At 41.1% G+C, this 25,084-nt stretch overlaps 1 protein-coding gene across 2 annotated transcripts in view; it reads left to right on the top strand.

The window, feature by feature from the left end:
* The window catches only part of XIRP1 (xin actin binding repeat containing 1), a 65,385-nt gene that overhangs the window by 29,647 nt on the left and 10,654 nt on the right, over positions 1-25,084 (top strand). The window contains exons 3-4 of one of the 2 annotated variants that reach the window (XM_070726421.1): positions 15,149-15,312; positions 19,683-19,735. The gene's annotated coding sequence lies outside the window, so the exon portion shown is untranslated. The remainder of the gene's footprint in view (positions 1-15,148; positions 15,313-19,682; positions 19,736-25,084) is intronic. The other variant, XM_070726420.1, reaches the window with a different exon arrangement.

The following is a 25,084-nucleotide window of genomic DNA, read 5'->3' as shown; positions in this document are numbered from 1 at the left end:
AAAATTGTTATCTAGGAAATTCTAGGCTCCTCTGCCCAGGTAGATGCAGGCTTACGAATTTAAAACTACAGATTCATTTTGTAGGTTTAAAGGGAGAGGGTCTTCATATAAATCCAATCAATCAATCAATTTAAATACAGGGAGTCCTTAAGACCATATCTGAGCCCAAGGTTTCTGTTGCTAAGCAACATGGCTGTTAATTAAATTCTTCCCAACTTTATGACCTTTCTTGCAGCACTTGTGAAGTTAATCACTGCAGTTGTAAAATAAGTAATATGATTGTTAAGTGAATCTGGCTTCCCAATTGATTTTTTTCCACCCAAAGGGTCACAAGAGGTGATCACATGATCCTGGAACAGTGCAACAGCCATAGATATGAGTTAGTTGTCAAATTTATTTATTTTTTTATTGGATTTGTATGCCACCCCTCTCCGTGGACTCGGGGCGGCTAACAACAGTGATAAAAACAGCATGTAGAAATCCAATACTAAAACAGCTAAAACCCTTGTTATAAAACCAATCATACATACAATCATACCATGCATAAATTGTAGAAGCCTAGGGGGAAAGAAAATCTCAGTTCCCCCATGCCTGACGGCAGAGGTGGGTTTTAAGAAGCTTAAGAAAGGCAAGGAGGGTGGGGGCTATTCTAATCTCTGGGGGGAGTTGGTTCCAGAGGGCTGGGGCCGCCACAGAGAAGGCTCTTCCCCTGGGTCCAGCCAAACGACATTGTTTAGTTGACGGGACCCGGAGAAGGCCAACTCTGTGGAACCTAACTGGTTGCTGGGATTCGTGCGGCAGAAGGCGGTCCCGGAGATAGTCTGGTCCGGTGCCATGAAGGGCTTTATAGGTCATAACCAACACTTTGAATTGTGACCGGAAACTGATCAGCAACCAATGCAGACTGTGGAATTTTGATCACATGACCATGCGGATGCTGCAATGGTCTTAAGCAGGCCATTGGTACCGGTGCGCTGCGTGAGCAGCTCTGCATCTCTGACCTGTGTGCGCATATGTCCGAGTGAGATTTTGCTTCTGTGCATCCACAGGAAGCAAAATGTTGTGAGGGGGCACGAGAGAGGTTTCCGCAATTTTGGCCGATTTTTTTTGCTTCTGTGCATGCACGGAAGCAAAAATATTGGCGAAAATCACCAAAATCTCGTTCGTATGCATGTCCTCTCGCTTGCGCAGAAGCCAAATCTTGTGCCAGAGGGAGTGCACGCATGTCCACACCATGACGACCCCAGAGGGCGCACTGGTAGCGCCGAAGATGAGCGACCCTTCACTGTGTATTTATAGTTTAAAGACTTATCTATGCGGCCAAGGCCTGGGGCCATTAGATCTCTGACCCGCCCCCAACTAGGGTTTTAGTGTATTGGTGAGGAATGTTTTTAATTATATTAGAACTTTTCAAGATATTTTTTAGTTATATTAATTGGATTCCAGATCTATTGTTATGTTTCTTGAACTGTTGTGAGCCGCCCCGAATCCTTGGAGGGGGGCAGCATACAAATCCAATCAATCAATCAATCAATCAATCAATCAATAAACACTGCTTTTTTTCTTTTTTAAAAAAATAAGGGTTTTTCTTTTTTAAAAAAATAAGGGTTTTTCTTTTTTAAAAAAATAAGGGTTTTTAAAATTATTTTAAATATTAGATTTGTTACATGTTGTTTCATTATTGTTGTTAGCCGCCCCGAGTCTACGGAGAGGGGTGGCATACAAATGTAATGTAATGTAATGTAATGTAATGTAATGTAATATAATATAATATAATATAATATAATATAATATAATATTATAATATAATATAATATAATATAATATAATATAATATAATATAATATAATATAATATAATATAATATAATATAATATAATATAATATAATATAATATAATATAATATAATATAATATAATATAATATAATATAATATAATATAATATAATATAATAAATAAACACAATATAACTCCAAGTAAATCAAACTTCCATGAAATCAAACTGTCCACTTAGGAAGCAACACTGATTGACCATCCATTTCACAGGCTGTTGTGCACATTCAGCTTTGTACAGGACAAAGTATTCAATGAGAATATTTCATTCATTCAGATCTAGGATGGGTTATTTGAGTGTTCCCTTTATTTTTTGAGCAGTATATATATATAAATAAAATGTATAATAGTTTGAGGGCCTAAGGAAGTCATTTGCTCCCCCACCTGTCCTTTGAGGTGGCCATTCCTTGGGTTTGCATTCATTCTTTTGTTATTCCAAAAAGTTGGAGCACTCACAGAAGTTCTTGGGAATGAGGCCCCCATGAGTGGTCTTCACTCACCACCAGCTGCCCGCTGAAAGACAGTATCCTTCCCCCCCCCCCCCCTGCTCCAAATGCCAGAAGCAGCTGTCATTGGCATAGCCACCCTTGAATTTCTGAGTCAGAAATAGAAGGGCTGTGTTATTTCAAACTTGCTCTTATTCTCTCTGGGTCAAAGATAACTTGACCATGGAAAATGCCTCAAATGAAAACTGCATTTCGGAAGTTTAAAAGGATATAATCACTTCCTCCCAATGCCAAAATTAGGGGTGATTATTCAACTATCTTTCAGATCCAGGAATTCTTTTTTTAAAAAGAAAAATATTTTTTATTTAGTTATTTACATTAAATGTTATTTACATTTTTAAAAGAACATACAATAACCTACAAACAATGAGCCGCCCCGAGTCTGCGGAGAGGGGCAGCATACAAATCTAATATATTATTATTATTATTAATAATAATAATAATAACAATACAATAATACATAATATATACATTTGCACCTCTAGGATTATCATACAGTAATTTGTATCGACAATCTATTCATGCTTATACATGAATTAATATAATTCTATATATACATTACAAGATTTAAAGTTAATAAAGTTAACTTAAAAGTTAATAAAGTCATATGCGTACTACTAAGTTAGCCATACACTAATCCATTTTATTTTGTCCATTCAATCCAATCAAAACTTTTGTCAGATCAATTCTAGAATACAGCTCACCTGTATGGAATCCACATTGCATATCAGACATAAATACAATCGAGAGTGTTGAGAAATATTTCACAAGAAGAGTCCTCCACTCTTACTCTCACAACAAAACACCTTACTCCACCAGACTGTGATTAGACAATTTACAAGTACTGTACGTCGCCTCCGATCTGATCTAACAGTAGTTCGTAAAATCCTATACCAAAATGCCCTTCCTGTTAATGACTACTTCACCTTCAACCACAACAACTCACGAGCACGCAATAGATTCAAACTAAATTTAAACCGCTCCAAACTAGATTGCAGAAAATAAGACTTCAGCAATAGAGTGATCAATACCTGGAATGCCCTACCTGATTCTGTGGTTTCTTCTACAAACCCCCAAAACCTTTAATCTCACATTGTCTACCGTTGACCTCTCCCCTTGTCCTGCTGCCCTATTTTCTTCTTTTATCCTTATTTTCTGCTTATGTTATGATTATACAAACTACAATCCTATACTTTTTCGACAAATACATAAAGAAAAGTAAATAAACTTCAAATTTCCAGATCCTTCTTTTTCATTTAACTCCATTGTCATTTTATCTAATTCGGCACAGACCAAAATTTTTCTTAATTATTATATTTTCAGTGGGTGGATGTTATTTTGTTCCAGTATTGTGCGAGACTGATTCAGATCCTGGAATTCGTTTTAATTTTTCTTTTCTCAAAAGCATGAGGGTTCTTTTGATCCCAAATAGCAGAGAAGGTTGTTTTGACTTCAACTCATTTTGGGCCCGTCTCAATTTCAATTTCAAAACCAAAATTTCACTCATTGCAAAGTCCATTCTAGATGGAATCCAAGATTAAATGACCTCCCAAATGCAGAAAGGATTTAATCCTCATTTCGCATTTGCCCAGCCTGACTGGTCTTTTCATTGCCTTAATCAAACATTTCCTGATTTGGGTGCACAATTTCCCTGCATGATCAATTCCTCACACATAAAATGATAAAACCGAATGTGTCGGATAGTTAAGCCTATATTTGTCCATTGCTATTTGGGAGGTCTCTACTGCAGCTGAATGTGGAATGGAGCTAAAACCAAGATAAGGGTTCTGGTTTCTCTCCAAATATAGCATTGCAGAAAACAAGATTGAAAAAGAGTCTGATTGAAAATAATGATGTAAAAAAAAAAAGGAAACCTTAGGCCAAATTTGCAAAATGTACACATAAAAAGGGACATTGCTGAAATTTATAGGTGGTCTCAATAATTTATAGGTGGTCTCAATATTTGCTATGAATATGCAACGTGCCCATGCCTTGTTACATTTGGGATTGCTGAATCGAGTAGTCTTCAATTCTTTCTTTCTTCCTTCCTTCCTTCCTTCCTTCCTTCCTTCCTTCCTTCCTTTCCTTCCTTCCTTCCTTCCTTCCTTCCTTCCTTTCCTTCCTTCCTTCCTTCCTTTCCTTCCTTCCTTTCATTCTTCCTTCCTTCCTTTCATTCTTCCTTTCCTTCCTTCCTTCCTTCCTTTCATTCCTTCCTTCCTTTCCTTCCTTCCTTCCTTTCATTCTTTCCTTCCTTCCTTTCATTCTTCATTTCCTTCCTTCCTTTCTTTCCTTCCTTCCTTTCCTTCCTTCCTTCCTTCCTTCCTTTCATTCTTTCCTTCCTTCCTTCCTTCCTTTCATTCCTTTCATTCCTTCCTTCTTTTCATTCTTCCTTTCTTTCCTTCCTTCCTTCCTTCCTTCCTTTCCTTTCCTTCCTTCCTTCCTTTCCTTCCTTCCTTCCTTCCTTCCATTCTTTCTTTCTTTCTTTCCTTCCTTCCTTCCTATTTATTTATTTATTCATTCATTCATTCATTTATTTATTTGTTTGCCACTCTTTCTCAAATAGACTCAGAGCGGCTAACAAGAGTTATAAATACAACAATAGTAAAAAAAGCAGTTAAAAAAATACAACAATAAAATCAACAGTAAAATAAAACGATACTATCATAAAAATCCACGCATACATTACAATCAATCTAGTTCTAATTCCAGGCCTGCCGGAAAAGCCAGGTCTTAACAGCTTTCCGGAAGACCGGTAGGGAGGAGATAGTGTGGACCTCTGGGGGGCAGTTGATTCCACAGGGTCGGAGCCACCACAGAGAAGGCCCTTCCCCCGGGTCCCGCCAAACGACATTATTTGGCGGACGGGACCTGGAGAAGGCCAACTCTGTGGACCCTTACTGGCCGCAACGAGGTATGAGGGAGGAGTTGGTTCCGTAAATAGTCTGACCCTGAGCTATGTAGGGCTTTAAAGGTAATAACCAACACCTGAATTGTGTTCAGAAACCGACTGGCAACCATTGTAGCTCGCATAAAGATGGGGTAATAGGTACACCTGTTATTACATGGGCTGCTGCATTCTGCACCGACTGAAGTCTCCGAACGCTCTTCAAGGGTGGCCCCATGTAGAGCAATTTACAACCATTTCATGTTAAAATGCCACTGAAAAAAGTGACTTATGACTTATCCTCATACTTACAGCCACCGCAGCATCCATATGGTCATGTGATCAAAATTGAGCATTGGGCAACACCAACTTATATCGTCTGTAGCATCTCAGGGTCATGTATATCGCCGCTTGTGACTTTCCAGCCGGCTTCCAAAAAAACAGTCAACGGCACAAGCCAGATTCACTTACTGACCACATGATTTCTCTTAATGACTGCACTGGATTGCTTAACTACCTTGATTTTTTAAAAGGACATAAAATCAGGTGTGACTCATTTAACAACTGAGATGTTGGTCCCAATTGCTGTCATATGTTGAGGTCTACCTGTACAGTCACGAACTGGGAACTGCTAACCTCCTACTCCCCGTTGTGGGATGCTGCAGCACGCAACCACAATTGGCACTGGAAACGTCCATTACTAAGCAGGGCAATTGTTAAAAGAGTTGTGTCTTGTTTTATGTCCTTTCTTGCTGTGGTTATTAAGTGAATCTGGCTTCCCCCACTGTCTTGGCTTGTCATCGGCTCCCTGGAAATTTGCAATCACACAACCCTGGGACTATATGTGTGTGTGTGTGTTTTCTGTCAATAGCTTGAAATAGATCTATACTAGTCTCCCTTCCTTTTCATATATATATCATATAAAAAGGAAGGGAGACTAGTATAGATCTATTTCAAGCTATTTTGCTGGCTGGCTGGGTAGATATATACTGCTCAAAAAAATAAAGGGAATACTTAAACAAAACAATATAACTCCAAGTAAATCAAACTTCTATGAAATCAACCTGTCCACTTAGGAAGCAACACAGATTGACAATCAATTTCACATGTTGTCAGCACATTCAACTTTGTACAGAACAAAGTATTCAATGAGAATATTTCATTCATTCAGATCTAGGATGTGTTATTTGAGTGGTCCCTTTACTTTTTTGAGCATTGCATGATAGATAGATAGATAGATAGATAGATAGATAGATAGATAGATAGATAGGTAGGTAGGTAGGTAGGTAGGTAGGTAGGTAGGTAGGTAGATATGATGGATAGATATGATGGATGAATGGATGGATACATGATAGATAGTTACAAGATAGATAGATAGATAGATAGATAGATAGATAGATAGATAGATAGATAGATAGATAGATAAACAATGAGAGGGCTATGAAGCATGTGAAGCAGTATATGTCTAAATGCTATTGTTATTTTCCAAAGGTGCTATTTAAAAAGCACTGAAAAGAACATCTGGTGGGGAAAGCTGGTTGAGATCATCATTGGAAGGACTACTAGGCAATTATTTATTCTTAATTGATCAGGGGGTTGGACTAGAGGCCCTCCAAGGCCCCTTTCCAATTCTGTTGATCATAAGAACACAACAAGAGTCATGCTGAATCAGGCCAAAGCCCATTGACTCCAGCATTCTGTGTCATACAGTGGCCCACCAATTGTCCTTGGGGATCTTGAGCAGAAAGAGAAGGCAAAACCCTCCCTTTCCCCTGACCCAACAAATAGTACCCAAAAGAACCCTGCCTGCCTCAACCAACATAGAGGCGGCACATGGACACCCGTTTCAATAGCCACTAACATGCTTGGCATCCATGAATCTGTCTAATCCTGCCTTGAAGCTCTCCAGGCTGACAGCTGTCACGACTTCTTCTGGAAGTGAATTCCATAAACCAACGACCCTCTGGGTGAAGAAATATTTCCCTTGATTTGTCCTCACTTTCTTACCTGTGAGCTTTAGGGAGGGCCCTCTCGTCCTAGTGTAGTGTGATAGAAAAAATATTTTTTCTCTATCCACCTTTTCTATCCCATGCAGGATGTTATACACTTCGATCAAGTCACCCCTTAAACGCCGTCTTTCAAGGCTGAAGAGACCAAGGCTTTGCAACCTGGTTTCACAAGGGAGGTGCTCCATTTCTTTGATCATTCTTGTTGCCATTTTTTGCACCTTTTCCAGTTCCATTATGTCCTTCTTGAGGTGCAGTGACCAGAACTGTACACAATACTCCATATGTGGTCTCGCCATCAATTTGTACAGAGGCAATACATCATTTGCCAACCTATTTGCGATTCCCTTCCTAACCATGCCAAGTGACGCTTCCTGTCGTCTTCAGCTTCTCCCATTCCTGCCGCTTCTAGGAAGATTTCAAATTTCGCCATGTAGGCGTCCCAAGACGACTTCTCGGGGTCGAAGTAGTCGGGAGCCCGGCCGATCTGGAGGTTATTCATGCTTGACTCGTGGATTCTTCGTTCTCTCGTCGCCAGTGAAATGAATGAGACTCAGACAAGGAGTACAAGATGGTTCCGTTTATTCAGCTCTCTCGAAGTGACTTCAGCAAGGAACGCATCTGAGCTGTCAGTGTCAAAACCAGCCCTTTTTATACCTTTAAGGCTCGCGCCTAAAAGAAACGGCCGTGCGTCTTAGCCAATCAGACGCGGCCAAGGTTTATTCATAGTTTAAACAGTATTTACAAGATCTTTTCTTTTACAGAGTTTACATTGGTTATATACAGACTTAACACCAAGTATGGAATTTGCTGCTGTGCATTAGGTTGACATCTTCACTGAGCTGTCCACCAAAACCCCAAGATCCCTTTCTTGGTGGTTGTCTCAGAAAGCTTGGTTCTGTGTTCTATGAGATATTTCAAGTCGATCCATCTCTTTTTACCGGCCTGTAATTTTTTGCCATCTGTTCCTAGCTATGACTGGTGGTCAGAAAGAGGCGAGGACCTGCCGGATCAGGAATGTAGACAGGATTAGAGCTTGGAAGCTGCGAACAATAGCCAACTCGTGCCCAGAAGGGACAGGACAGGAACATGGCAATTGAGCTCATAGTCCTTAAATGAATGGGGCCTGCAGACAGACAGCCCACTCCCCACCTCCCTTTGGCTGCCACATTGGCTTCTCCTCCAGCTATTATTACTGCTTACCCATCTATGAGAAGTTAACAGCCACCAGGCGCGTCCACGGCGCCAGCAATCGTTGGGTTTGTGTCGGGCTCAAATTATCCACAAGGCAAGCGACAGCAGAGGGATTAAGGGACAGGCCACACAAGTGAATTCTTTAACTTCCAACAACAGATTCCCAAGGCCATTTAAAGACCGGGATGGTGCTGGAAGGGGTCATCGGTCAAGAGGCCAGCATGCCTTGTGGCCAGGGCAGAGCCAAGCTAGTTGTCAAGGATCTAGTTTGTCTGAAGAGAGGACACAACTGGGAGAATCAGCGCTGGTTCTGTTTTCTGACTTGTGTGTTGAACTTCAAGGACATCTTGAAATAAGCCAGTCCTTCGAGATAGTTCAGAATAGAGAATAAAGCAGTGATGGCGAACCTATGGCACAGGTGCCACAGATGGCACGTGAAACCATATCTGCTGGCACGTGAGCTGTTGCCCTAGCTCAGCTCCAATAAGCATGTGTGTGCCAGCCAGCTGATTTTTGGCTCACACGGAGGCTCTGGAAGGGCGTTTTTGGCTTCCAGAGAGCCTCCGGGGAGATGAGACAGGGCGTTTTAATCCTCCCCAGGCTCCAGGGAAACCTTTTAAATTAAGGGAGACTAGGATGGTACCATTTCGGCCTTTTTCTGGCCTCATCAGCTAGCCACACCCTTCCTTACTGGGATTCGATCTGGCAGCCTCTGCCTTGTAAGGCAGAGAATTAACAGTTGAGCCACCAGACCTGATCCCTCCAGCTCTGTACCAGGGAGGGGCTATATGTTTTGTTTTGTTTTATGTCGGATCACCCTGGTATATTGAAGGAACGTCACAGCTCCTTTTTGCCTCTAGGCCCAACCCAGGACCATTTCAAGGCAGTTAATTTATTCATAGCTGACAACTATATTCTGTATGTATCAAATGTTTTTTTTAGCTGAAATTTATATATATATAAATTTCATATATAAATATATATATATATATATATATATATTTGTTTTCGTAAATTTTCACGGGTATATGTATGTAGATTGTTCTGAGTTCGGGTTTTGCCCTGTGTAATATTTTGCATGTCTATGCGACGTTTCGGTGAAATCACATTCACCATCATCAGGCTGAAGTTCCAAGTTCCATTTTACAACAACACGAAGCTTGGAACTTCAGCCTGATGATGGTGAATGTGATTTCACCGAAACGTCGCATAGACATGCAAAATATTACACAGGGCAAAACCCGAACTCAGAACAATCTACACATATATATATATATATAATTCATTCTTTCATTCATTAAATCAATCAATCAATTTGATTTATATGCCCAATCCCAAAGGACTCAGGGCAGCTCACAACAATATAAAATTGCAAATACAATAAAAAGAAATCAAACGTACAGCCTAAAACTATAAAATCCCTAATTAAAATCCACAGTTAAACTATCCAATCAGCATACACACCTACCATTCATACAATTTGCCCGTGATAGATGTCATGTGGGAACCCACCACTTCTGAGATCTAAGGGAGAAAGATGTCAAAGGAGGAGGAGGAAGAAGAAGAAGAAGAAAGAGAGGACCAAAAAGAGACTTACTCTGTGTTCTGCACCGCATATTTCTACCACCATAGAATTGGCACTGGGCTTTGACACCAAGCTTACGCAGGGACACAATAGGCGTTTTGCTTAGGGAAGCATATTTGTTTAGGGTAGACGCTGTCGCTTTTTAAAGTGGATGAAATGATCCTGGACACTTCCAACAATGAGGCGGGTGGTGGCTGCCTCTTTGTCGAAAAGTTCTTTCCGATGATAGCCAAGGGGTGAACGCAGCAGCTCGGGGCAAGAGAAGATGAGCCCAGAACAGGTGGGTCGCATTGTTTGAGGCCTGAGTCACCAGCAGCCGAATTGGGTGGGGAGAGAAGGTGGGTGGGTGGGAGCTCCAGAGATCTGCCTTTAAAAGGGGCACATTAAAACATAGAAACATAGAAGATTGACGGCAGAAAAAGACCTCACGGTCCATCTAGTCTGCCCTTATACTATTTCCTGTATTTTTATCTTAGGATGGATCTATGTTTATCCCAGGCATGTTTAAATTCGGTTCCTGTGGATTTACCAACCACGTCCGCTGGAAGTTTGTTCCAAGCATCTATTACTCTTTCAGTCAAATAATTATTTTCTCACATTGCTTCTGATCTTTACCCCAACTAACCTCAGATTGTGCCCCTTTGTTCTTGGGTTCACTTTCCTATGAAAAACACTTCCCTCCTGAATCTTATTTAACCCTTTAATATATTTAAATGTTTTGATCATGCTTGATTAAAAAAACACCATTTAATTTGGATGGGTTTGCTTTCTTTTCATGATCGAAACATTTAAATATGTTAAAGGGTTAAATAAGGTTCAGGAGAGAAGTGTTTTCAATATGAAAGTGAACACAAGAACAAGGAGGCACAATCTGAGGTTAGTTGGGGGAAAGATCAGAAGTAATGTGAAAAAATATTATTTGACTGAAAGAGTAGTAGATGCTTGGAACAAACCTCCAGCAGACGTGGTTGGTAAATCCACAGGAACTGAATTTAAACATGCCTGGGATAAACATAGATCCATCCTAAGATAAAATATAGAAAAATAGTATAAGGGCAGACTAGATGGACCATGAGGTCTTTTCTGCCGTCAGTCTACTATGTTTCTATGTTTCTATCCACTTAATATATGTGGCAAGAAAAATTGTAAAATAGAACAAACTCAACAAATTAACAACATAAATTTTGGGCTCTGTTGTGATCGTAAGTTGAGGTCTACCTGTATGTTTTTCTTCTGACTCAATAATGATTTCCCCTTTATGAACCATTTAACCCAGAACCACAGTGTATTCCCCCTTTCCATTTTAAACCAGACTTGTGTGATATTTTTTCAGCCTTCCTGAATGTGTGCCTTGCTCAGATTGTGTTACTCTCTAGCAATTGTGTTTGTTTCCATAATTGTGCCTGTTGAAGTGTAGAACCAGGTACAAAAGCCAACTAAAGCTATTAGAGATAGGAGGGCAAACAGGATCAGCAAAAATGATTAAATATTTTTTTCTGCCTTGCTTTAGTTCAACATTATTTATTCAATTTCAATTCAATTCATCTCTCTCTGACATCTACTTACAAAATTTGCACAGACTTTCTCTCTATATATATACTGCCCCCCAAAAATAATAATAATAAAGGGAACACTCAAATAACACATCCTAAATCTGAATGAATGAAATATTCTCATTGAATATTTCATTTGCACAACTATTCCATTTGCATAACAATATGTGAAATTGATTGTCAATCAGTGTTGCTTGCTAAGTGGACAGTTGGATTTCACAGAAGTTTGATTTACTTGGAGTTATATTCTGTTATTTAAGTGTTCCCTTTATTGGTTCCTTTTATTTATTTTTTTGAGCAGTGTATATGTGTGTGTGTGTGTTTGTATGATTTTTTGTTGAATCACCCTGGTATATTGAAAGAACATCACAGCTCCTTTTTTGCCTCTCACCAGTGGCCATATTGCAAGGTAGATAAGTTTTTTATAGCCAACAACTATAATCTATAGATGTAACATATTTTCCTTTTCATTATCAGCAAAAATATGTTACATACACTTACACAAACACACATGTTTTTTGTAGATTTTCACGGATATAAGTATGTAGGTCTTGATATATTCGGTAAGATTGATGGAATCTTATCTGACATTTCATTTCTATTTATTTATTTATTCATTCATTTATTTATTTATTTATTTATTTATTTATTTGATTTGATTTGATTTGATTTGATTTGATTTGACTTGATTTGATTTGATTTGATTTTTATGCAGCCCTTCTCCTTAGACTCAGGGCGGCTTACAACATGTAAGCAATAGCCCTTTTGAACAGAGCCAGCCTATTGCCCCCACAATCCGGGTCCTCATTTTACCCACCTCGGAAGGATGGAAGGCTGAGTCAACCTTGAGCTGGTGATGAGATTTGAACCACTGACTTTCAGATCTACAAGTCAGCTTCAGTGGCCTGCAGTACAGCACTCTACCTGCTGCGCCACCCCGGCTCAATTTTGATGAGGTCCCACTCGTCATCTTCAGGCTGGTGCTTTCGGCTTCGTTCTAGAGCGAACAAAGCATGGTCTGAGATGCCATCCCTTTATAAATATTGGTGGGGTGTGTGTGGAGTGCTAGTTCAACTGCAAAAACTACTCAGGGTGTCACCCCAATCTATAAACATCAACTAATCTGCAAACAGCTGCATCAACTATTCAAGGTGTTACCCCCGTCAGGATGTTACAACATAGCCAACCAGCCCGCTGGCAGCAGTTGAACCAGCACTCCACACACAAAAACACACACACACCAGTATTTATAGAGGGATGGCAGCTCAGACTATGCTTTGTTCACCCTAGCACCAGCCTGAAGATGATGAATGGGATCTCGTCAAAACATTGGCAAGATTCTGTTAATCTTACATGGGAAAAAACCCTAATACACCAAGACCTACGTCCACGAACACACACACAAACAGAGAGAGAGAGAAAGAGAGAGAAACACATATGCACACATAGAGTATATAGATTAGACTAGAATAGAATAGGAATGGGAATAGGAATGGGAATAGGAATAGGAATAGGAATAGAATAGAATAGAATAAAATTCGTTATTGGCCAAGTTTGATTGGACACACAAGGAGTTTGTCTTGTTTATATGAATCTGGCTCCTCCATTGACTTTGCTTGTCATAGGGTCCCAAAAGGGGATCACGTGAACATGAGAACATAAGAAGAGTCATGCAGAATTGGGCCAAAGTCCAGCATTCTGTGTCACACAGTGGCCCACCAATTGTACATGGGGATTTTGAGCAGAAAGAGACCTCAGGACACTGCAACACTCTTAAATGTGAATCAGTTGTCAAGCATCTGAATGCAAATCATGTGATTATGGGAATGTTGCAACAGTCCTAAGGGTGAAAAAATTGTCATAACTCCCTTTTTGTCCCCACTTTGAACTGAATCAGGCCACTAAATGAACTGTTGTAAATTGAGGATTACCTGTACAATTGTACATTAACCAATCTCACCATGACCCTCTTTCTGTCTATCATCCATTCCGTGTAATCCTCAAAATCACATTTGCTTTGTTTTTATGCAAAAAAGTTAGCACCAGGGATCACTGATAAATGTAGGGTTTTTTTCTCTAATCAAAGGGTCAGTTCCTCCACCCGTGCTCCATATCATAACTTTGGGAGGTAGCCACATGTGAGAATGTGCACGGTACAATACCTCGCAAGGAGCTTTTGTGGCTGAGGAGAGATTAGAACTCAGATCTCAATTACTGCCAACCTGCCGTCGATGCACGAGTCAAAAAGAGGGCTGTGAAAATATTTGCTGACCCCTCGCATCCCAGACATAAATTGTTTAAACCCCTACACTCAAAATAAATGCTATAGAGCACTTCACACCAAGATAACTAGACACAAGAACAGGTTTTTCTCCCCGAATGCCATCACTCTGCTAAACAAGTAATTCCCTCAACATTATCTAGCTATTCACTAAGTCTGCATTACTATTACTCTTTGTTTTCGCATCGTTCCTATCATCTGTCTCCTCCCACTTATGACTCTATGACTGTAACTTGTTGCTTGTATCCTTAAGATCTTTTCCATTAGTATTGACTATTTCCTGATTGCTTATTTGACCTCTATGACAATAATTAAGTGTTGTATCTCGTGATTCTTGACAAATGTATGTTTTCTTCTATGTACACTGAGAGCACCTGCACCAAAGACAAATTCCTTGTGTCTCCAATCACACGTGGCCAATAAAGAATTCTATTCTGTTCTATTCTATTCTATTCTATTCTGTTCTGTTCTGTTCTGTTTGTTTTGTTTTGTTTTGTTCTGTTTTGTTCTATTCTTTAATAGAATTCTTTATTGGCCAAGTGTGATTGGACACACAAGGAATTTGTCTTTGGTGCATAGGCTCTCAGTGTACATAAAAGAAACGTTCGCCAAGAATCATGAGGTACAACACTTAATGAGTGTCATAGGGGTTAAATAAGCCATCCAATCATATTGGGGCTGTATTTTATTAAACTTTCTTACACCAATAAAGCTGTAAGTTATGCATGGTATGTTTGTGTTCATGTTTGGTTTTATAATAGGGGTTTTTAGTTGTTTTTATTATTGGATTGTACATGTTGTGTTTTATTATTGGATTGTACATATTGTTGTTAGCCACCCCGAGTCTGCGGAGAGGGGCGGCATACAAATGCAATAAATTATTATTATTATTATTATTATTATTATTATTATTATTATTAACAAAATCAGTCAGTATCATCTGGATGAACTACCAGCATTACTTCCAACCATAATTCTGGTCTCAGTTGCTGGGTTGGGCTGAGAGAGAGCCGCACACCTGGATAAGGTGGGACTAGAACCCATATTGTTTACGTGCAGACGTTTCACTACCCAGTTAGGTAACATCATCAGTGCTGTGATGTAGGTTGGTCAGGCCCAAAATTCTCCAAACAGAGTCCAACATCTTTTCTTCATCCTGCCAGAAATTACCATCCTCCAAATCTGACCCAGAATTGCCGTCTTAAAAACTGTTCTTCGCCACCCAGGAATCAACCTTGAACTACTGATGCAGGCGCCCTGATACGGCTCTTAATTTTTGGAATGTCCCTTTGTTTCTCTTTCAGACGAAAAATTCCCAGAAGTTTTAGCTGCATCTGATAACAGGGGTCACGTGCCTCCTCAAGGAGAGGGATTCTCCCCGTCTGCCTCCGTCAAAGAGAGATCGGCTCTCTACCTCTCCCGAGTAGCAGCTGCTGCTGTTTATCCCACTGACCGTCGGACAGAGCGGGTGAGTTTTCTCATGCTTTGCATTTCTGCCATGTTTCTGCCTCTCTAGAACTATGTCAGCAATGTCCTTCTCCAACAAATGTGCATTCGTATGGGAGTGTGTGTGTATACATACACACACACACATATATACATATGCATATATATATATATATGTCACAAGGTTTTTTTGTTGAATTTGAAAATTAACATATATATATGTTTGTTTGTTTTCGTAGATTTTCATGGGTATATGTATGTAGATTGTTCTGAGTTCGGGTTTTGCCCCGTGTAATATTTTGAGTGTCTATGCGACGTTTCGGTGAAATCACATTCACTATCATCAGGCTGAAGTTGTAAGCTTCGTGCTGCTGTAAATATAGTTTTATATTTATATTTATTATATTTATATATTTACAGCAGCACGAAGCTTAAAACTTCAGCCTGATGATGGTGAATGTGATTTCACCGAAACGTCGCATAGACATTCAAAATATTTCACGGGGCAAAACCCAAACTCAGAACAATCTACATACATATACCCGTGAAAATCTATGAAAACAAATATATATATATATATCCCTTAATTTTAAAAATTCAGCCAAAACATGTGTGTTCGCCTGAGAACAAGGACAGAAACACCAGCCTGAAGATGACGAGTGAGACCTCGTCGAAACGTCGCCAGAAATTTCCAAATCCTACACGGGAAGAAACCCGAATATACCAAGACCTTCTTCATACCTGTACCCATGAAAATCTACGAAAACATAGATCTTGGCATATTGGGGTCTTTTTTTCATGTTCCCAAGATTCTATCAACCTTACATGGGAAAAGACCCGAATATGTACATTTATATTAATGTATGTACAGTATATAAAAAACCCAAACTCACAACCATCTACATACATATGCCCGTGAAAATGTACAAAAACAAATTTATATATATTTGTTTTAATAGATTGTCATGGGTCTATGTATGTAGATTGTTGTGATTTCGGGGGGTTTTCCCCATGTAATATTGTGAGTGTCTTTGCGACATTTCGGCAAAATCACATTCACCATCGTCAGGCTGAAGTTATTGGCTTTGTGGTTGAGTATACTCAAAGCAGCACAAAGCCAATAATTTTAGCCTGATGATGGTGAATGTGATTTTGCCGGAACATCACAAAGACACTCAAAATATTACACAGGGAAAAATCTGAACTCACAGCATATATCATAATATGTATATACATACATACATACATACATACATACATACATACATACATACATACATACTCATACACACACACACATACATATTTATACATATTTATACATATATATGTATACACACACACACTTACTTTTCTGTGCCATGATGCACTTTGTAGCAAAACTGACCCTTTGTGGCAATACTAACCACATATATAAAACCATTTCATACATCTGAATGTTATGGTAAGCCGAAATGGGCAAGGGGTTTTGTAAAAATTTGCAAACTCCCAAGTGCAAAAATTAGAACTCCTGGGTTCAGGTGGCATCAAAATAGATGAAGGGGGATTTTAGAAGCCGGTCTATGCCAGCTTTTCAATGGCAGGTCAAAGTAGATTTTACTGCCCGTGGTTCCTTGCCAGAGTGGCTTAGAAACATGCAATATGGGTCTCCAAAGCCTTGAACTAGGAAAGGTGATGCTATACATTACTGTCCAATGGAACTATCGTTATAACCAGCAAATTTGTCAGAAATTCTATTGGCAATCAGATGGGTGTTAGATCTGTAAGCCGCCCAGAGTCGTTTGGTTTGGCAGCTATAGTAAGTAGTTTAAAAAAAAGAGAAGAAGGAAGGAAGGAGAGAAAGAGAGAGAAAAGCAGGTGGGGGAAAGAAGGAGTGAGAAGGAGAGAGAAAGAGGGGAAGAAGGAAGGAAGGAGAGAGAGAAGCAGGTGGGGGAAAGAAGGAGTGAGAAAGAGAGAGAAAGAAGGGAAGAAGAAAGGAAGGAAGGAAGGAGAAAAAGAGAGAGGGAGAGAAGCAGGTGGGGGAAAGAAGGAGTGAGAAGGAGAGAGAAAGAGGGGAAGAAGGAAGGAAGGAAGGAAGGAAGGAGAGAGAGAAGTAGGTGGGGGAAAGAAGGAGTGAGAAAGAGAGAGAAAGAAGGGAAGAAGGAAGGAAGGAGAAAAAGAGAGAGGGAGAGAAGCAGGTGGGGGAAAGAAGGAGTGAGAAAGAGAGAAAGAGGGGAAGAAGAAAGGAAGGAAGGAAAGAAGGAAGGAAGGAAGGAAGGAAGGAAGGAAGAGGGAGAGGGAGGAAAGAACATGGAAAGATGGAGATACAGATTCTCACTTAGAAATCTAACCTCCATCAGTTCCTGGATACCTAGTTACAATTCATTTAATTCTGTGGGCTGAAATTAATTATGATATTTACTCATTTCTTAGTGACAGAACTGTTCCTTCTTCCATGGTTTTACAGAAAACTACATCGTTACGACCCCATTGTTATTTCCTATGCCTATTTAACCCAATTTTCCCCTAGATTAATGGGTGATTAAAACCGAAATATTTTATATACCTCGATGCTGTGTTTTCTTAGTAATGGGGCAGAGGGAGGAAAATGCCACTGTAATGTCGATCCAACAAATTAAGATCAACTCACTCTTAGGCTGGCCAGGAGACGAAGGAGCCAGAAAAGCAGTGTTCACCAACCATTAATGTGGCTAAGATTGGTGAATACATCAACCAACAGGCATAACAGAAAAGTGAACCAAATATGGTGTGTTTGCATTATGGTTTGGCATAAGGGGAGAGAGATTCTGCATCATAACGAACAACCAAATATAAGCAGTCCTCAACTTATGGCTGCAACTGAAAGCAAAATTTCCATTGCTAAACAAAAAGTAAGCTATGCTAAAAGTAAGTTATGTCCCATTTTACAACCTTTCTTGCCACAGTTATTAAGTAAATCACTGCAGTTTATTATTTATTATTTATTTATGATTTAGATTTGTATGCCGCCCCTCTCCGAAGACTCGGGGCGGCTCACAACAAAATACAGCAATCATAACAAATCCAAATAATTTAAAATATTTAAGACGATTTAAAAAGAACCCCATTTACTAACAAACAAACACACAAACATACCATGTATAAATTGAACATGCCCGGGGGAGATGTTTCAGTTCCCCCATGCCTGATGGCAGAGGTGGGTTTTAAGGAGTTTACGGAAGGCAGGGAGAGTAGGGGCAGTTCTAATCTCCGGGGGGAGTTGGTTCCAGAGAGTCGGGGTCGCCACAGAGAAGGCTCTTCCCCTGGGGCCCGCCAACCGACATTGTTTAGTTGACGGGACCTGGAGAAGGCCCACTCTGTGGGACCTAATTGGTCGCTGGGATTCGTGCGGCAGAAGGCGGTCTCGGAGATATTCTGGTCCAGTGCCATGAAGGGCTTTAAAGGTCATAACCAACACTTTGAATTGTGACCGGAAATTGATCGGCAGCCAATGCAGACTGCGGAGTGATGGTGAAACATGGGCATACCTAGGTAAGCCCATGACTGCTCTCGCAGCTGCATTCTGCACGATCTGAAGTTTCCGAACACTTTTCAAAGGTAGCCCCATGTAGAGAGCATTACAGTAGTCGAACCTCGAGGTGATGAGGGCATGAGTGACTGTGAGCAATGAATTCCGGTCCAAATAGGGCCGCAACTGGTGCACCAGGCGAACCTGGGCAAACGTCCCCTTCGCCACAGCTGAAAGGTGGTTCTCTAATGTGAGCTGTGGATCGAGGAGGACGCCCAAGTTGCGGACCCTCTCCGAGGGGGTCAATGACTCCCCCCCCCCCCAGGGTAATGGACGGACAGATGGGATTGTCCTTGGGGGGCAAAACCCACAGCCACTCCGTCTTAGTTGTTCATTTAGTAACATGGTTGTTAAGTGAATCTGACTTCCCTGTTGACTTTGCTTGTCAGAAGGTTGCAAAAGGGGATTGGGTGACTCCAGGACACTAATGCCGTCATAAATATGAATCCATTGCTTAGTATCTGAAGAAAGAAAGAGAGAGAGAGAAAGAGAGAAAGAGAGAAAGAGAGAAAGAGAGAAAGAGAGAAAGACAGAAAGACAGAAAGACAGAAAGACAGAAAGACAGAAAGACAGAAAGACAGAAAGACAGAAAGACAGAAAGACAGAAAGACAGAAAGACAGAAAGACAGAAAGACAGAAAGACAGAAAGACAGAAAGACAGAAAGACAGAAAGAGAGAAAGAGAAAGGAAGGAAGAGATAGAAAGAGAGAAAGAGAATGGAAGGAAGAAAGGAAGGAAGAAAGAAAGCAAAGAAAGAATTCGTTGTTAAATTTATATCATACATTACCCGTGTATAAATCATGCACCATCTAAACTGCTTTTCTGTTTTTCCCTGTTCTATTCAGAATTTCTTACACCAGATTCCTTAGAATACTTTTGATAACCAGTAAGCAAGCAGGTAGGAAATTCTTAGACTATGGTTGCCTAACCCAATTTCTGCAGTCAATTGCCTGCAGTGGTGTGCAAAATAATCGCGTTTTTTGGAACTCCACTAATACCAATCTCGTTTGCAAGTGCTGCTTAATTTCTTATTTTTCTAGCTTACTCACACAAGTAGTTTCTTGCTTATTTAAAAAAATAAGTTCATGTATATAACTAAGGAACTCACCATGTTAAAAATGTGCAGGAGATGGAAATGGATTCCTGTGCTTTAATTCAGGGATCTCTTTGATTCTGTACATTATTCCAGTCCATTCTTGATCCATCAGGTCCTCAGAGTAAGGAATGAAAAGCAAATAACCCAGCTATTTTCCTCCACCGTATCCTTCCTTCTTTCTGCAACTTTGCCTGCTATATAACCTAGCACCTTCTTTGGGTTACAAAGCTAAGGAGGATCAGCCTGTTAATAGCTGCACGAGAGATACAAGTAATCCTCGATTTACGGCCATCATTGACTTAATTTTTTTGTTGCTATGTGAAATAGTTGTTAAGTTCATTTTGACCAATTTTACAACCTTTCTCATCACAGTTGTTAAGTGAATCACTGCAGTTGTTAAGTTAACATCTAAGGTTGTTAAGTAAACCTGGCTTCCCCATTCACTCTGTCGGTCCAAATTTTGCAAAAGGTGATCCCATGATCTGGGAAACTGCAACTGTCATAAATATTAATCTGTTGTCAAGCAGGGAAATTTTGATCACATTACCGGTGTGTGTGTGTGTGTGTGTGTGCTAGAACCACTACCAGTGTAGAAAAGGTCATAACTTAAGTTAAAAAGTTTTTTAAAAAGTAAGGTTCTACATTTAGGCAAGAAAAACAAAATGCACAGGTACAGTATATGTGACACCTTGCTCAACGGTAGCAACTGCGAACAGGATCTTGGAGTCCAAGGCCCGACCACACTGCTCACCCATTTTGAGACTGTCAGAAATCACTACCCCTAAATCCTTCTCTTCTGAAGTTTTTGCTAACACAGAACTGCCAATACAATACTCAGATTGAGGATTCCTTTTCCCCAAGTGCATTATTTTACATTTGGAAACATTAAACTGCAGTTTCCATTGCTTTGACCATTTATCTAGTAAAGCTAAATCGTTTGCCATATTACAGACGCCTTCAGGAATATCAACCCTATTGCACACTTTAGAGTCATCGGCAAATAGGCAAACCTTCCTTACCAAACCTTCCCCTATGTCACTCACAAACATATTAAAAAGAATAGGACCCAGAACAGACCCTTGTGGCACACCGCTTGTAACCTGTCTCTGCTCAGAATACTCGCCATTAACAATAACTCTCTGATGTCTACGCTTCAGCCAGCTGCAAATCCACTGAACTATCCAGGGATTAAGTCCAGTCTTCACTAATTTATCTATCAGCTCTTTATATGAGCCAGCCGTGTGCAGCAGCTGCCAAAAAAGCCAACACCATTCTAAGCTGCATTAACAGAGGGATAGAATCAAGATCACACGAAATGTTAATACCACTTTATAAGGCCTTGGTCAGGCCACACTTGGAATACTGCATTCAGTTTTGGTCGCCACGATGCAAAAAGGAAGTTGAGGCTCTAGAACAGTGGTTCTCAACCTGGGGGTCGGGACCCCTTTGGGGGGTTGAATGGCCATTTCAAGGGGTCGCCTAAGACCACGTGGGAAAAGACAAATTTCTCGTGGTGTTAGGAACTAAAGCTTCTATTCTGGCACCTTGGAACGTATTTTTACAATTCGACCGATCAGGCGTTTACAGTGGGGATGTCCCTCTGACCTTCCTGCCAATCAGCTTAAATCTCTGTTGGGAGAATTGGCGCTAGACTTATGGTTGGGGGTCACCACAACATGAGGAACTGTATTAAAGGGTCGTGGCATTAGAAAGGTTGAGAACCACTGCTCTAGAAAGAGTGCAGAGAAGAGCGACAAAGATGATTAGGGGACTGGAGGCTAAAACATATGAAGAACGATTGCAGGAACTGGACATGGCTAGTTTAATGAAAAGAAGGACCAGGGGAGACATGATAGCATGAGATCCAATATCTCTGGGGTTGCCACAAAGAAGAGGGAGTCAACCTATTCTCCAAAGCACCTGAGGATAGAACAAGAAGCAATGGGTGGAAATTAAACAAGGAGAGAAGCAACTTAGAACTAAGGAGAAATTTCCTGACAGTCAGATTAGTTAATCAGTGGAACAGCTTGCCTCCAGAAGTTGTGAATGCTCCAACATTGGAAGTTTTAAAGAAGATGCTGGATGACCATCTGTCTGAACTAGTGTAGGGTTTCCTGCCTAAGCAAGGGGTTGGACTAGTAGACCTCCAAGGTCCCTTCCAACTCTGTTGTTATTATTATTATTAAGTGGCCTTTTTCAATGCCATTGTAACTGTGAACATTCACTAAATGAACTGTGGAAAGTCAAAGACAACCTGTATATTGGAGATACGAAGAGCTATAGTCTAAATTGGGAAATTGAAAAATCATCCAGTTTTCAACCTTGACAGCTTTCATATCTGCGGACTTCAACTCCCAGAATTCTCCAGCCAGTCATTGGGGGTTGAAGTTCATATTTTTGAAACCTGTGACTGTGATTTGGTTGCAAATGTCCATCAATGTGACTCAGTTGCTGGGCCCCGAAAAGGGGGTAGGATTTTGACTGTCAGAACTTCAAATTCAGGTCTAATTAATTATCCCACAGGAGGATCTATCATAACTTCAGTCAGTCACTAAGTGGCTAGTCATAACTTGAGGACTACCTATATTTATTTATTTATTTATTATTTATTACTTAGATTTGTATGCCGCCCCTCTCCGAAGACTCGGGGCGGCTCACAACATGTAGAAACAAATCATAAGCAATCAGACAAATTTAAAATATTTAAATATTTAAAAACCCCATATGCTAACAGACACACACACAGACATACCATGCATAAATTAAACGTGCCCAGTTCCCCCATGCCTGACGGCAAAGGTGGGTTTTAAGGAGTTTACGGAAGGCAGGAAGAGTAGGGGCAGTTCTAATCTCCGGGGGGAGTTGGTTCCAGAGGGCCGGTGCCGCCACAGAGAAGGCTCTTCCCCTGGGGCCCGCCAACCGACATTGTTTAGTTGACGGGACCCGGAGAAGGCCCACTCTGTGGGACCTGATCAGTCGCTGGGATTCGTGCGGCAGGAGGCGGTCTCGGAGATATTCTGGTCCGATGCCATGAAGGGCTTTAAAGGTCATAACCAACACTTTGAATTGTGACCGGAAATTGATCGGCAGCCAATGCAGACTGCGGAGTGATGGCGAAACATGGGCATACCTAGGTAGGCCCATGACTGCTCTCACAGCTGCATTTTGCACGATCTGAAGTTTCCGAACACTTTTCAAAGGTAGCCCCATGTAGAGAGCATTACAGTAGTCGAACCTCGAGGTGATGAGGGCATGAGTGACTGTGAGCAATGAGTCCCGGTCCAGATAGGGCCGCAACTGGTGCACCAGGCGAACCTGGGCAAACGCCCCCCTCGCCACAGCTGAAAGATGAAATATATGAAAACCATATATATATAAAAAAAACCTATATCAAAAAACTGCCCAACAAATAAATCGGAAGTTCAGAAAAAGAGCCTTCGGGTTTCCCTGTTGTGCTGTTTTTCACACTACGGGGGCTTCGTGGAAGCTTCCTGAAGCCCCAGAATGTGAGAAACAGCACAATGAGCAAAAAGGAAGTTTGTTTTTCTAAACTTCCGGTTTGCCTGTTGGGCAGTTTTTCGCACTCCTGAGCTTTAGGGAAGCTTCCCTGAAGCCCCCAGGGGGGCGAAACGGCCTTCCTCAAGGCTGAAAATCAGTTAGCGCTGGAGCTGACATGGGGCAATGCCTGGCGTGCCTTCCAATATTTATTTGATTTTTATGCCGTCCTTCTCCTTAGACTCAGGGCGGCTTACAACATGTTAGCAACAGCACTTTTTAACAGAGCCAGCCTATTGCCCCCACAATCCGGGTCCTCATTTGACCCACCTTGGAAGGATGGAAGGCTGAGTCAACCTTGAGCCGGTGGTGAGATTTGAATCGCTGACCTATAGATCTAGAGTCGGCTTCAGTAGCCTGCAGTACAGCACTCCACCTGCTGCGCCACCCCGGCCCAACACATGCCATAGGTTCACCATCACTGTCCTATACCATTCTAGACAAGATGGCATTTCAATATCTTCTTTGAAACCTCCAGCTTTGGGCACCGGTAGTGGGTTCTAAATCCCATTGCTACCAATTTGTGTGTGTGTGGAAGCAAAACATCACCGAAATCTGGTGTGCGTGCACATCCGCTTAATCCTTGCCATATATGTCACGCTGGATTCAGCAGGTTCTGAATGAGTTCTGGAGAAAAGGTAGCAGAACTACTTCGCCTCCGAACTGATCTAACCGCAGTTCACAAAATCATATGCAAAGTTGTCTTCCCTGTTAATGACTACTTCACCGTCAACCACAACAACACATGAGCACGTAACTGATTCAAGCTAAATTTAAACTGCTCCAAACTGGACTAGATACGACTTCAGCAACAGAGCGATCAATCGAAAAGAATAGGATAGGACAGGATAGGATAGGATAGGTTAGAATAGAATAGAATAGAATTCTTTATTGGTCAAATGTAATATAATAATATATATATGACGGTCTTGGTATATTCGGGTTTCTTCCCGTGTAGGATTTGGAAATTTCTGGCAACGTTTCGACGAGGTCTCACTCGTCATCTTCAGGCTGGTGTTTCTGTCCTTGTTCTCAGGCGAACACTGCGAGACCTGAGCTGCCTTCCTTCTATAAATACTGGTGGCTGGGTGTGGTTTGATGGCTCAGCAATTGCCTGCTGTGTAGAAACTTCCTGGTGAGTCAGTGGGGTAACAATTGGGGTCGTTGATGTAGCTGAGGTATGCTGATTAGTTAATGGTTGTGGATTAGGCGTGATATCCTGAGTAGTTGGAACTTGCAGGCTACTTGATTGCTTTACAATGTGTGTTCTGAGTCTGAAACCAGGAGCCGGGTTGGCCAGGCGCGGAGGAGGTCGGGCGGACGAAGTTTGTCCCCGCGGCGCCACCATCGCCACTTCCCTGTAGGCAGAGGCTGCTTTGGCAGGCCTGGCGGCGCGTGGCGTTTCCACTATTAAGGTGCACAGACGGCGAGGGTTGTAAAAGGGATGCGGCGGCCTCCACGCTGAGCTCGGCTGCAGGCGTTGGGCCAAGCCAGACTTGAGATGAAAATCTTCCTGCAACAGAAGACTTGGGTTTGGATGTTGGGTCTCGCAGTGTTCGCCTGACAACAAGGACAGAAACACCAGCCTGAAGATGA

This window comes from Erythrolamprus reginae, chromosome Z (assembly GCF_031021105.1).
Source record: "Erythrolamprus reginae isolate rEryReg1 chromosome Z, rEryReg1.hap1, whole genome shotgun sequence".
Lineage (NCBI taxonomy): Eukaryota > Metazoa > Chordata > Lepidosauria > Squamata > Dipsadidae > Erythrolamprus > Erythrolamprus reginae.
This window is presented reverse-complemented; position numbering and strand designations above follow the sequence as displayed.